This window comes from Onychostoma macrolepis, chromosome 05, assembly GCF_012432095.1.
Source record: "Onychostoma macrolepis isolate SWU-2019 chromosome 05, ASM1243209v1, whole genome shotgun sequence".
Taxonomy (NCBI): domain Eukaryota; kingdom Metazoa; phylum Chordata; class Actinopteri; order Cypriniformes; family Cyprinidae; genus Onychostoma; species Onychostoma macrolepis.
The window spans coordinates 1,113,731-1,128,241 of record NC_081159.1 but is presented as its reverse complement, the minus strand read 5'-3'; the positions used below and the strand labels follow the sequence as shown (position 1 = coordinate 1,128,241).

General features: G+C 40.4%; 1 protein-coding gene across 1 annotated transcript in view; it reads left to right on the top strand.

Annotated features, from left to right (window-relative positions):
• The first annotated feature begins 893 nt into the window (after window positions 1–893).
• Window positions 894–14,511, top strand: part of npffr1l2 (neuropeptide FF receptor 1 like 2) — a 46,058-nt gene continuing 32,440 nt past the window's right edge. Inside the window, exon 1 of the mRNA XM_058776390.1 lies at window positions 894–1,119. The gene's annotated coding sequence lies outside the window, so the exon portion shown is untranslated. The remainder of the gene's footprint in view (window positions 1,120–14,511) is intronic.

Genomic DNA, 14,511 nt, shown 5'->3' with positions numbered 1-14,511 from the left:
TGTACCACCGCTGAGCAGCCGGGTCACCGGCTCAGCTCCTCAGCAAATACCTGAATATGCACTGCACCTGCTGCCTACTTATACTCACGCTGTGATCAGTGGCAGTTGGATGCAATAATCACATGCCAGTGTGCATTGGCTCATTTAGTTACACTCGAAGTGGATTGGTCTCGCAAAGCGAGATCCCAATTCGTCGGTCGCCCGACATGACGTCTCCGTTCCCTCTTTCAGGGAACTAGGGTTACATACGTAACCGAGACGTTTCTGTAATACATAGGCTACTCCACTAATCTTTGTTTCATTTATAAATTAGAACAAATCGTTTTATAGTGTAGGAGTATAACTAGGCTATATGTGATCCAGGAGCACAAAATAAGTCATAAGTAGCATAGATAGCCTATATTTGTAGCAATATCCAACAATACATTGAATGGGTCAAAATAATCGATTTTCGATATTAAGCAAAGATCTTTTCCATGAACATATTTTGTACATTTCCTACCGTAACTATATCAAAACTTTTTTTTGAATTTTATTTGTAATATGCATTGCTAAGGACTTAATTTCTTTTTTTTTTTCATTTCTTTTATTTATTTGAATAAGAAAAGTAAAGAATTACCCAAATGAAATATTTGGTCCAATATTTTAAGACGATGGGGATATGACATTGAATGACCAATAGACAGCGTTCTGAACGACTTATTAAAAGCTGAAAGAATTGCTGCTGGTGTTTGCAGATGACACAGTGGTGTCTCGCTCGATGCTGTGAGACAGTGGGAGCAGCAGACGAGAGACAGACGGCGCACGGAGGGGCTGAGAGAAGCTGTGAATATGATGGAAAGGATTCTCCTTGCGCTACTTGTTGACTCAGAGCTTCACTGGGAGCGCAGAGGATCGACGTGATCACCAGCCGTCCTTCAAGCTTTCTTAGCCACACTAATGCTTTTATGAACGTGGCGACAGAGGAATTCTATTGTATATCGCCTACATATTCAAGACATTCTGTGTTTTTAATAAAAAAAAAAAAGAAGAAGCTGCAGTTAAAAGTAGCATAAAGACGTTCAACTGCAGCGTGACACCAGTGCGCGGGAGCGAGAAGTGTGCAGTCCTCGTTTGCAGGTAAGTTTTATGACATATATTTTAACATAGGCTATATACAGATGACATGCAAATAACAGCCATCCATCCAGTATAGGTAAATTTCTTTTTTAATGGCTTGAGATATCGTTTGGGTATTCGTTTAAATGAATGAATAAAGAGGGATTTGATGGTTTTTTTGATGGTTTCACGTTCAAAAGTTGCAGTTGTGCTTGTTTGAGGTAAATTGTGCTCACAACTTTATTATTAGGCTACATGATTGCTCTGTCAAAATAAACTTTAACATAAGTCACCTAGGCTACGTGTTTATATATATATATATATATATATATATATGGCAATGAGGTTATTTGCCATCTGAAATATTCTTCTAAAATGAGCTTTTTTATCAGGCTCCTATATTTATGTTCAGTTATTTCACTTTAATTGCATAGAAAAAGACCTATACATTGCTATTAGACAAAAATTACTGAACCTAAACATAGCAGCCTGATAAAAATGCTCATTTTAGAAGAAAATTTCAGATGGCATTTAGAGGCTTTTGCATCTGAACTCTTCATATATATATATATATATATACACATACATATGATTGTGTTTATATTTTGATCTGAGCAGTATTATTATGACCAATACGTACTGATTATTTGACTGATATTCTGAACTAATTTTTATATCTACATTTATGCATTTGGCAGACGCTTTTGTTCAAAGTGACATACAGTAGCCTACACTATATTCACATTTGATCAGTTCTTGCGTGTCCTCTTGGGAATCGAACCCATGACCCAGTACGAACCTGTTTATAATGTCTGTTTTGCTAACACGCTGCATTTTGACACAATAATAACAATAATCTCATAAAAATAAGCTTGCCTGCTTTCGTGAAAGGCTGTTGTTGAATGCCTTTAAATAGTTTTATTTATCAGTCTAGACCCGATATTGAAGAGCAAATGAACACTGAAGTAGAAATATCGGTCAAAGTGATAGCTGCTGTCTCTTTAGCAGTGCAAACACAGCTGTCATTGGTGCATTTGGGTTTGAATTCCCTGTTATGAAAGCTTCCTCTGATGTCTGATCTAGTAGCCCTGCAATATTTGCATATTTACATATTTAATGAAATAGCTGTTCCACATGAGATATTTCAACATTATATTTAAAAAAAAAATCCTGCTCCTGTCTTTTATCTTTTGCTATAGTAGCTTGGACTGAAGATTAGAAAACATTTTTATTATAATTAGTTTGAAGATTACAGATAGGCAAGCAGTTTCATAAATGCAGGAAATGTAGCTAAAGTGTGGAGGAAAGCAGTGGAATGGTTCACAAACTGGTTGTCACATATTTCAGTAGAAGCTCTTTATATGTTGCCTTTTTTGGGGATATTTTTGTGTTCGAGCTCCAGGTTTGTCAGTCAGAACAAAAAGCATGTGTGTTCTTTGAAATATGTAATTTAGGTATTAGAGTCAGTGACATAACAAAGCCCTCATGCCATCGTAATTAGTGTCTTACATTTCATTTCCATGGGTTATTCTAAGCTATAAAGTGGTGGTCGGGGTGAAATTTGCTGGGTATCAATCTAAAGTCTGCAGAGAGCAATCTAAAGCACTTTATACAATGAAAAGAATGAATGTGTCTACAGTAATACATTTGCTTTCTTTTGAATATAAACTCAAAAAACACTAATTCCAGCTGGCAGAACTCGACACAACTTTCTAATAACAGGTGAGCTCCATCAATGAAATGTTTGGTGAGGTTGATAAACTCTACAATATCAGGCTGTCACAACCTGACACAATAAATACCTATGATTATTAGACAATAATTTAGATCCAATTTGTGGTTTGAGTGAGGGATATGCTTGAGTTGTGCATCGGTGAATTGATTCTGATAGAGGGAGCAGATGAACTTAGGAAAGAAATTTATATTGCAATTGATATCGCAGTCAGGATCTGCCAGACTAATCAAAAGATGCGAGATCTGCAAAGAGAAAGTGATACTCGAGCAGAGCTTTCGTACAAGTGGTCCTGGATTTGCTGTTTGAAATAAAAAATTTAAAAAAAAACAACATCACTGAAAAAACAAAATATAAACCAAAGTGTTAACCATCTCTGATTATTTAGATAAGTGTGTCATTAACATATGATACAGGCCTTGTCCACTGTCATTATAATACGGCCATCTGGTGTTCTGCATAATGTCTTAAACGCTAGAAAAATAGAGCGGAAACAGGGTTTTGGTCCAGCAAAGTACTCCATGCATCTTGTGATTCTGGCATAGAGTCCTTGGACCGCTATACAAATCTTGAGAGTATCAGACAGTTAGACTGGAAATCTGTACACATGTGCATAACTGTGGAAATGCTGAAGCAAAGGGGATTGCAGAATGACTCAGTGATAAACTATAGACCAGAAAATTATGTATAAACACACACACACACACACACACGTCTGGTTTGCTATCCTTGTGGGGACTCTCCATAGGCGTAATGCTTTTTCTACTGTACAGACCATATATTATATTGCCCTACACCTAAACCTACCCCTTACAGGAAACTTTCTGCATTTTTAGATTTTCAAAAAACTTAATTCTGTGTGATTTATTAGCTTGTTTACCTGTGGGGACCTCAATTTAGGTGCCCACCGTGACACGAGTCCCCATGAGTCTGTGTGTATTCAGGTTTAAGTCCCCATAATAGAAAAACAGGAACACACACACACAGCGAGTAGTGCGCTGCATAACCCATTCAAGTTCACACCACACACACACACACACACACACACACACTATGTAATTATTTACATACTCTTATCTTCACCAAGGAAACATTTGTTTGATCAAAAATACAGTAAAAACAGTAATACTGTGAAATATTAATACAATTTAAAACAACTTTATTTTTATTGTAATATACAACCCGAATTCCGGAAATGTGGGGACGTTTTTAAATTTGAATAAAATGAAAACTAAAAGACTTTCATATCACATGAGCCAATATTTTATTCACAATAGAACATAGAGAACATATCTCATCATCTACAGTGCATAAAATCATCAAAATATTCAGAGAAACTGGAGAAATCTCTGTGCGTAAAGGACAAGGCTGAAGACCTTTGTTGGATGCCCGTGGTCTTCGGGCCCTCAGACGACACTGCATCACTCATCGGCATGATTCTGTCATTGACATTGCTAAATGGGCCCAGGAATACTTCCAGAAACCACTGTCGGTAAACACAATCCGCCGTGCCATCTGCAGATTCCAACTAAAGCTCTATCATGCAAAAGGGAAGTCATATGTGAACATGGTGCAGAAGTGCCGTCGTGTCCTGTGGGCCAAGGCTCATTTAAAATGGACTGTTTCAAAGTGGAAAAGTGTTCTATGGTCAGAAGAGTCCAAATTTGACATTCTTGTTGGAAATCATGGACGCCGTGTCCTCTGGGCTAAAGAGGAGGGAGATCTTCCAGCGTGTTATCAGCATTCAGTTCAAAAGCCAGCATCTCTGATGGTATGGGGGTGCATATGTGCATACGGTATGGGCAACTTGCATGTTTTGGAAGGCACTAGGGCTGTCAAAATGGCTGAAAAACTAAATTCGAATTTTGTACTTAAATGTTATCAAAATTCGAATTATATTCGAATTTAAAAGGCATAATTTCAGTTAGGGGGAAAAAAGCTTTTGGCTTCTCTCCTGAGGCCACAAGAGGGCGCATCGAGCAAAATATTACTAATCCACGGTTCCTCAAAGCATAAAATAATAAAATGTGCATAATGTTTAAAATAATGTTTAACCTTATATAATTAAGTTGATTAAACAATTAGAAACAAAACAGCATCATGTGTACAAGTTTAATACAAAGCACGGAAAACCAATCACAAAGAGTAACTTTTTTTTTTTTCATTTAAAAACATGAGATGCAATGGAACGGGGAGAGACCCGTCCCGCCATAAAGTTTTGAGATGTTTTTTCAAAGTTGAACTTACAATAATTTTAAATGGCTTTCTAAATATCCGACTATCTTTTGCGAGACGCGAGTGCAACAGTGATAGATGTCTCTCTAGAAAATGCGATAAATATGCGTTCTGTGTGAACGGCTTGGTTCCAGTTTTGACATAAACAACATAATCTCCGCATTGATGTTCTCTTTTTCCACAGTATTTTAAATGAACAACGTATCCAGTGGGTTCAACTGGATAGGCTAAAAAAATTATACCTACCTACACCTTCATCGCATCTCGTGCGCCAGATAAGGCTGCCTGATGCACCCCGAAAATTAGAATGCAACGTTTTGCATTCGAATGTGGATTTTTATTTTAAATTCGACGAATATTCAAAATTCTATTTTTTTTTTTGACGGCCCTAGAAGGCACTATGAATGCTAAAAGGTATATAAAGGTTTTAGAGCAACATATGCTCCCCTCCAGACGACGTGTATTCAGCAGGACAATGCAAAACCTATTACAACAGCATGGCTTCATAGTAGAAGAGTCCGGGTGCTGAATTGGCCTGCCTGCAGTCCAGATCTTTCATCTATAGAGAATATTTGGCGCATCATTAAACGAAAAATACGTCAAAGACGACCACAATCTCTTCAGCAGCTGGAATATCAGGCAAGAATGGGACCAAATTCCAACACCCAAAACTCCAGAAACTCATAACCTCGATGCCCAGATGTCTTCAAACTGTTTTGAAAATAAGAGGAGATGCTACACCATGATAAACATGCCCCCGTCCCAACTATTTTGAGACCTGTAGCAGGCATCAAATTTGAAATGAGCTCATTTTGTGCATACAATTGTAAAATTCATCTGTTTAAACATTTGTTATGTTATCTATGCTCTATTGTGAATCAAATATTGGCTCATGTGATTTGAAATTGAAATTCCCCCAACATTTTCGGAATTTGGGTTGTATTTTAAAATGTAATTTATTCCTTGATGCAAAGCTGAATATGCTGTATCTATCTATATCTAATTTCTTATTATGAATGTTGAAAATAGCTACTTAATATTTTCTAGAAATTGTGACATACCACCAATTAAAATGTTAGTAGGATTTAAAAAAAGGACAGTTAAAAAAAAAAAGAAAAGATAATAATACTGTAAATCAGCAAGGACACATTAAATTGATGGTGACTTTTGTGTATTGGCTCACTCAAGCCTGCCGGCCGATCCTCAGTTAAGTCAGCCGGCTGTTGATCTGTCAAGCCCACCGGCCATTAGGGTTGGGTATCGTTTGGGGTTTTTTCGATACCGGTGCCAAATCGATACTTTTAAAACGGTACCGGTGCCTAAACGGTGCCTGAACCGATACTTAAAAATAATAAAAAATAAATAAAAATTACCAATTAATAATTGAATTGGCCATTAGCACTAAACACATGTCTTTTTCATTCATACTGGATGCCAGAGGGCGCCCTCGCACAAAAAATCCACATATCCAGTCACAGAAGTAGCGAACTCATGAAGCTCCAGGAAATCCCCAATATGGACAAATGCATTGCTATGGATGTAACGGAGTAAACAAGATATAAACGTTTTGAATGATAAAACAAATACAATAAACACTCGACTACGACAGTGTATAGTTTATCTGTGTTATTCAAGCCATCTCTGGTATTTTCATAATAATTAAGTATATTTATAATCCATTGCCAATCGATTTATTAGTAGCCTATGGAACATATTTTCTGCGTCATTCTGTGACAAGAAGCTACATCAGATTACAAAAGGAAGCATTTAACGGGTATTGTGGACTAAAAAGGTTATAGTGTTCTCTTTTGTTGGACAACAGGTTTAAAAACGTGAATACAAGATAATTTTAGCTTTAGGCATTTTAATTTAAGAATGTTTAGCTTAGCTAGTTAATGGAGGGCTACCTGCTGCCGTCAGAGCAAGTGTGCAACTGCATTCACGCGCTCCTCAGATGCTCTCATTTCCCGAGTTGTGCTTTTAAGTCGGAATGTGAAAACAGCACGCTCGCGTTACTACAAAGATTTGTTGGACTTGTATTATTAGAGATTTTCGACTTGAGTTCACATGCATTTTCTCAGTCGGGAAATTATTTTTCACGTGCGGTGCCGGTGATGATGCTTCTTACGTTCGTTTTGGAGAAACAAAGGAAAAATATTTAAATCGATCGCTCAGGCATGGCACCGAAATGAGGCACCGAAATCTCCGTTCTGATTCAGTTCTAGTACATACCGGTTACATAGGTACCGGTGCCATATTGGTATCGGGTTTCGGTACCCAACCCTACCGGCCATTGTTCACTCAAGTTTGCGGGCTACCGCTCGCTCAAGCCCGCCGGCCGCTCCAACGTCAAGCCCACCAGCTACGGCTCACTTCAGCCACGGAGTTCGCTCCCGTGTCGGCTCCAGCCCCGGAGTTCGCTCCAAGCCCCTGACCAGAGTCCAGTGCAGGCTGCAGCCCCTGACCAGAGTCAAGTCATATACCCTGAAGTATTGTCCACAGGAACAATTTTAGTCGGTCTTGTCAGTCTTGTCTTGTCTGTTGGGGTTCTTCAGAGGCAGGCTGCTTCTCCTGTCATGACCACGGAGGCCATTCCCAAGCCGCTTATTTGTTCTGTTGCCTCGATGGAAGCGGTTCCTGAGTTCACCCCTGAGAGGGCCCAGAAGGACACACACATTTATGAAAAACCTTTTTTTCATCAGGTGTGTGCTTTGTCCTAACTAGCAAGAGAGCAGTGATGAGCAACAGCCAATGAAATTGCATGAGGAGGGAAAAAGAAGCAGCAGGCAAAAAAAAAAACATCCAACTGATACCTTCATCTCCCCAAGCACTGTTTAATTCATATTCATTTTGGCGCTTATTCCTGTTCCTGCAAATCAGTGCAAATATCACCGCAGGCACAGCAGCAAAACAAAGCCTGTTTGATTTTAAGGTGCAAAAAGAAAATGGTCATAAAATGGTGCTAACATTTTAAGTGGACCCTTGGGAAAATAAAATGTATGATATGATCACTTTTTCATAATGTGGGTTCATAAGTTTCATAAGATATTCCAAATATCTAAATTCTCCCGACCTAATCCTCACAAGTCTTTTCAAGTAAACGGACAGCATCTCTTGAGCTATAGGCTATATCAACTCATTGCAGTTTCATTTTCAAGTAGAGATACAAGAATCCAAAACATGAATCATGTGAAAACAACTGAATCAAAACTTATCAAACGTTAGGTAACACTTGATTTTACAGTGTCCTTGTTACACATGTTAAATGTACTTACTATTATAATAACAATAAATTATGCATAATTACATGCAAGTAACCCTAAACCAAACCCTAACCCTAACCATATAGTAAGTACATGTAATATTACTTAGTACTTAAATGTATAGTTACACTGTAACAAAAATAAATAAATAAATAAACCTAGAAAAAAAATAATACCTTAAAATAAAGTAAAACCAAACTTTACAACCATACAAAAACAAGATTGGACAAATGAATGCAGGCACAAAAGAGCACAGACACAGTATATACATTGATAACAGGACTAATAAAACCAGATTCAGTTGGATAAATTCAAGAAATATGAATAGAAAAGAGCCAAAATAAGAGTCAAAATAACAGATACAAGGCCAGATCAACGCACATAGAACACAAAAAGCAGAGCAATAAATACCAACTTTGTTATACTGCTAGACATCACAAAGTGTTCTTTCTGCAAAAGCTCTCAAAAGTACAGAGCCCTTTACAGGACATTGTGGTGGGAAAAATTCGGGGTGAATGGAAAAAATTCAGGGTGGGAGGAAAACTTTTGCGTTCTAATGTGGCTCAAAGTTTCTCGAGGGAACGCAAAAGTTTTGCGAGAGAACGCAAAACATTTGAAAAAAGTTTTTTCCTCCCACCCTGAATTTTTTCCATTCACCCCGAATTTTTCCCACCACAATGTCCTGTAAAGGGCTCCGTACAAAAGGTATTCTATGAGTAAACAATTACATTCCTGAGCAAAACACTTTAAAGGCAGACTTTAAAACTGCAGTTTATGTTTAAACAATTTAGCAAAAAAAATTTTATAAATGAATAAAAAATATAACATTTAGCACATTCTTTTATACAAAGACACTTTTAAATTCCCCTCAATGGACTGATATGGTATACTTTGGGATAACAGGGCCGTGCTAACTAACCAAACCTCGATCCCTTGCCAGTAGCTCATAATCCAGTGTAGATGTTGACCAAGACTATAATAAAATACTAATTATATTGTCTTTCCACAAAAGGCCCAAGGCAAATGACATGCACCAAAGTTGTCAGTGTTTTATTTTGGTGCATTCAAGCGATGAAGAGCATCTAAATTAGAATAGATAATTGGCATATGCAGTTTTAATGTCAGCATTATGTCATTGTTCCACCAAAGCTCGTGCTTGTTCAGAATGGCAGGAACATTTTCATTAGTAATCAACGAAAAAAAAACATTTCAGCCTTATCATTAAATTCTGCATCGGTAGTAAGTAAAAAATGATATGTTAGGCATTTTCATGTGAGGAGGCATAATTTTTCCTTCGCTGACCTGAAAGGAAAGTGGTCACACACACACAAACACACACGCACACACACACACAAACACAAACACACACACACAAACACGCACACGCACACACACACACACACACACACACACACACACACACACACACACACACACACACAATTCAATTCAATTCAGAAAGCTTTATTGGCATGACAAAAACATACATTTTGTATTGCCAAAGCATTAAAACAACATAGAAAATGATTTAGAATATCTGAACATTTAGTAAAGCCTAGAGAAAATATTAGTAATAATGAAACTAAATAAAAAAGGCAATATTATATAAACACATGGCTAGATATAGCAAAAAATAAATAAAAAAATAGTATTAATAAAATAATATTAATAAAATAAATAAAGAATTATAATAATAAATAAAGGATTGTACTACAGAAATCATGTAACAGCTGAACTTAGAAATTTGAACATTGTATACATTATATAGATGTGTGTAAGTGTAATGGGTGTGTGTTTGGGCTGTGAGTGTGTGTGTTTGTTTCTCTCTGGCCGTCCCTCAGGAGATGACAAGATGCTACAAATCTTGCAGCTATATTACAACATTTGTCTTCTTCGCCAAGAATGAAACAGAGTTTTTGGGTTGGATTACAGGTGTTAAATCGGGGGAATATTTTATTAATTTTGGGGTAGTAGTGGTCTCTGATATCTTTATATTTTGTGCATTCTGTGAGGAAGTGCAGCTCCGTCTCCGTCGCTCCCAGGATGCAGTGTGAGCAGAGTCTGTCCTCATGTCTGTGTGCCGGCCCGTCTCTACGGCCAGACTGTGTTCACTGAGTGTGTGTGTGTGTGCCGGCCCGTCTCTACGGCCAGACTGTGTTCACTGAGTGTGTGTGTGTGTGTGCCGGCCCGTCTCTACGGCCAGACTGTGTTCACTGAGTGTGTGTGTGTGTGCCGGCCCGTCTCTACGGCCAGACTGTGTTCACTGAGTGTGTGTGTGTGTGTGCCGGCCCGTCTCTACGGCCAGACTGTGTTCACTGAGTGTGTGTGTGTGTATGTGCTGGCCCGTCTCTACGGCCAGACTGTGTTCACTGAGTGTGTGTGTGTGTGTGTGTGTGTGTGCCGGCCCGTCTCTACGGCCAGACTGTGTTCACTGAGTGTGTGTGTGTGTGTGCCGGCCCGTCTCTACGGCCAGACTGTGTTCACTGAGTGTGTGTGTGTGTGCCGGCCCGTCTCACGGCCAGACTGTGTTCACTGAGTGTGTGTGTGTGTGTGCCGGCCCGTCTCACGGCCAGACTGTGTTCACTGAGTGTGTGTGTGTGTGCCGGCCCGTCTCTACGGCCAGACTGTGTTCACTGAGTGTGTGTGTGTGTGTGCCGGCCCGTCTCTACGGCCAGACTGTGTTCACTGAGTGTGTGTGTGTGTGTGCCGGCCCGTCTCTCACGGCCAGACTGTGTTCACTGAGTGTGTGTGTGTGTATGTGCTGGCCCGTCTCACGGCCAGACTGTGTTCACTGAGTGTGTGTGTGTGTGCCGGCCCGTCTCTCACGGCCAGACTGTGTTCACTGAGTGTGTGTGTGTGTGTGCCGCCCGCCTCACGGCCAGACTGTGTTCACTGAGTGTGTGTGTGTGTGTGTGTGTGTGTGCCGGCCTGTCTCTCACGGCCAGACTGTGTTCACTGAGTGTGTGTGTGTGTGTGCCGGCCCGTCTCACGGCCAGACTGTGTTCACTGAGTGTGTGTGTGTGTGCTGGCCCGTCTCTCACGGCCAGACTGTGTTCACTGAGTGTGTGTGTGTGTGTGTGCCGGCCCGTCTCTGACCAGACTGTGTTCACTGAGTGTGTGTGTGTGTGTGTGTGTGTGTGCCGGCCCGTCTCACGGCCAGACTGTGTTCACTGAGTGTGTGTGTGTGTGTGTGTGCCGGCCCGTCTCTCACGGCCAGACTGTGTTCACTGAGTGTGTGTGTGTGTGTGCCGCCCGCCTCACGGCCAGACTGTGTTCACTGAGTGTGTGTGTGTGTGTGCCGCCCGTCTCACGGCCAGACTGTGTTCACTGAGTGTGTGTGTGTGTATGTGCCGCCCGTCTCACGGCCAGACTGTGTTCACTGAGTGTGTGTGTGTGTGTGCCGGCCCGTCTCTACGGCCAGACTGTGTTCACTGAGTGTGTGTGTGTGTGTGCCGGCCCGTCTCTACATCGTCTGTGGTTTCCCGAGTCTCACGTCACTCACGGCACTCGGGTAGATTCTCAATTTAGGGCCGAATAACATTCCAGTTTGTGCTGGTTTTTAATGGTGTTTGTCCAATGGGTGATGTACTTGTCTTTTTCTGTGTTTATAATGTGTGTGGGCCGAATGTGTGTGAGTGTGTGTGTGTCCTAAGGCTGGCTGATCTCAGTCAGTCTCAGCAGCAGCTGGCACAGGGGACTCTTACTTACGCTCAGCTCTTGGTGTTTTAGGGCTTTGTAGTGGCATGTGTTGGGGTCGCTTGTTTTTAGATGTTTCCAGAAATTCAGGGCTCTTTTTTGGATATTTAGAAGGAGAGGGTATTAGCCTAATTCTGCCCTGCATTCGTTGTTTGGAGTTATTCTTTGGACTTTGAGTATTCTTTTACAGAAATCTAAATGTAGGCTTTCGATCGGGTGTTTTTCCCAAATTAAGAAGTCAAATTTTATAGAAGGACCCCACACTTCACTGCCATATAAAACAATTGGTTCAATTATAGATTTGAATAGTTTGAGCCAGATTTGGATTGGGATGTCAATTTTAATGGATCTTTTTACGGCATAGAAAGCCCTTTGAGCTTTCTCTTTGAGTTCATTCACAGCCAAAGTAAAGTTACCGGTTGGAGTTATTTCAGGCCGAGGTAAGTGTATGTTTTTGTGGTTTCAATGGTTCTGTGTGATAGTGTGAATGTGTGTGTTGGTCCCTGAGATCTGGAGCGTTTCTGGAACATCATTACTCTAGTTTTTTGGAGGTTGACCGTCAGGGCCCAGGTCTGACAGTAATCCTCCAGCAGATTCAGGCTGTCCTGAAGCCCCTCTTCAGCGGGCGACAGGAGGACCAGGTCATCTGCGTAGAGAAGACACTTTATCTCGGTGTCGTGTAGAGTGAGACCTTGAATGGGGGCGTGTTCTAATATGTAAGCCAATTGGTTGATGTAATGCATCCCTGTCTCACTCCGCGCCCCTGGGGGAAGAATTCGGTTCTTTGGTTTCCAATTTTAACCGCACAATGGCTGGCTGTGTACACTGATTTGATCAAATTGTAGAATTTCCCCCTTATTCCACTGTCGATACGTTTTAGGTATAATCCTTCATGCCAGATTGAATCGAATGCTTTCTTGAAATCAACAAAACAAGCAAAAAAATGTCCTTTGTTTTGATGTACATATTTGTCAATTAGTGTTTGTAATGTAAAAATGTGATCGGATGTGCAACAGTTTGGAAGAAAACCAATTTGGCATTTGCTCAAGGCATTGTGCTTCGTGAGGAGGTGTAACAGTCTGGTGTTTAAGATGCTGCAGAGAACCGTCCCCAGGTTACTGTTCACACAGATGCCTCTGTAGTTGTTTGGGTCTAGTTTGTCTCCGTTCTTGTGAATGGGGCTGATGAGGCGCTGGTTCCAGATCTCAGGGAAGAACCCGACACACAGAACATCATTGAACAGTTTCAGGATGGCCAGTTTGAAGCTTTGGTCAGTGTGTTTCAGCGTCTCGTTCAGGATGCTGTCGACACCACAGGCTTTCTTGGGCTCGAGGACCCGTAGTTTGTCTTCCAATTCTTTCATTGTTATGGGGAAATCTAAGGGGTTTTGATTCGCTTTAATCGATCTCTCTAAATTGTCTAGTTTATTAATTATTTCATTTTGATTAGAATTTTGAATTTCGGTTGGTCTATATAATTCTTGGAAATGAGTTTTCCACATCTCCCCATCTTGGATGGCCAAAATTTCTTGATTTGGTTTGTATAATCATTTCCATTTATCCCAAAATTTGTGTGAATTTATAGATTTTTCAATTTCTTCAAACTGGTTTTGCAAAAACTGTGCTTTTTTCCGCCGGAGTGTGGCTTTATATTGTTTTAGTGTCTCACAGTAATGAAGGCGGAGGTCCGGATTATCTGGTTGTCTGTGTTTTCATTTGATAAATTTCTGATGTTTTTTCTCAGAGCCTTACAGTCAAAATCAAACCATTTGTCAGTGTCTAAACATTTTTTCTTTGGTTTAACAATGGTCAAATTACTTTTTTGTGCTGTTTTGTATAATATATTGTTTAGATCTCGTACTTCCTGATTGATGCCGAATAGATTTTTAGGGTACGCCTGTGTTTGGAATGAGTGTAAGATTCAACAGCATTGATGTAATTAGTGGCGCTGTCTTCTGTCCATTTGAGTGACATAATTTTGATCATTTGATATGGTGTCCTAATTGGTGTGGGTGATGTTTCAGCTTGCTTTAGAGTGTGATTTGACTGTGGTCTGAGAAAGGTTTCAGGGGTTTGACTGTGAATGCTCTCAAAGAGGAAAGGTGGAGATCTGTGATGATATAATCTACGGTGCTGTTACCGAGAGCTGAGCTGTAGGTGTATCGGCCGTCTTCCGTTGCCGATGTACAGAGCCAGTCCTCGGCAGAGCTGCAGCAGCTGCCGTCCGTGAGCGTTCACTGTCTGATCAGTTTTCTCTGGCGGGGTATGAAGGGTACAAGTCGTTATTGCCAGTGATGAATCTGGTACCGTGTAATTCTAAGAAATCTAATTCTTCTCCGGTTCTAGCGTTTAAATCACCCATAAGCAGTACATTTCCCTGGGCCTGGAAATGGCTGATTTCTTGTTCAATGTTTTGAAAGGTTTCCTCTTGGAAGTACGGAGACTCGAGGGGGGGTATATATATGGCACAAAGGAAAACAGGCTGAGA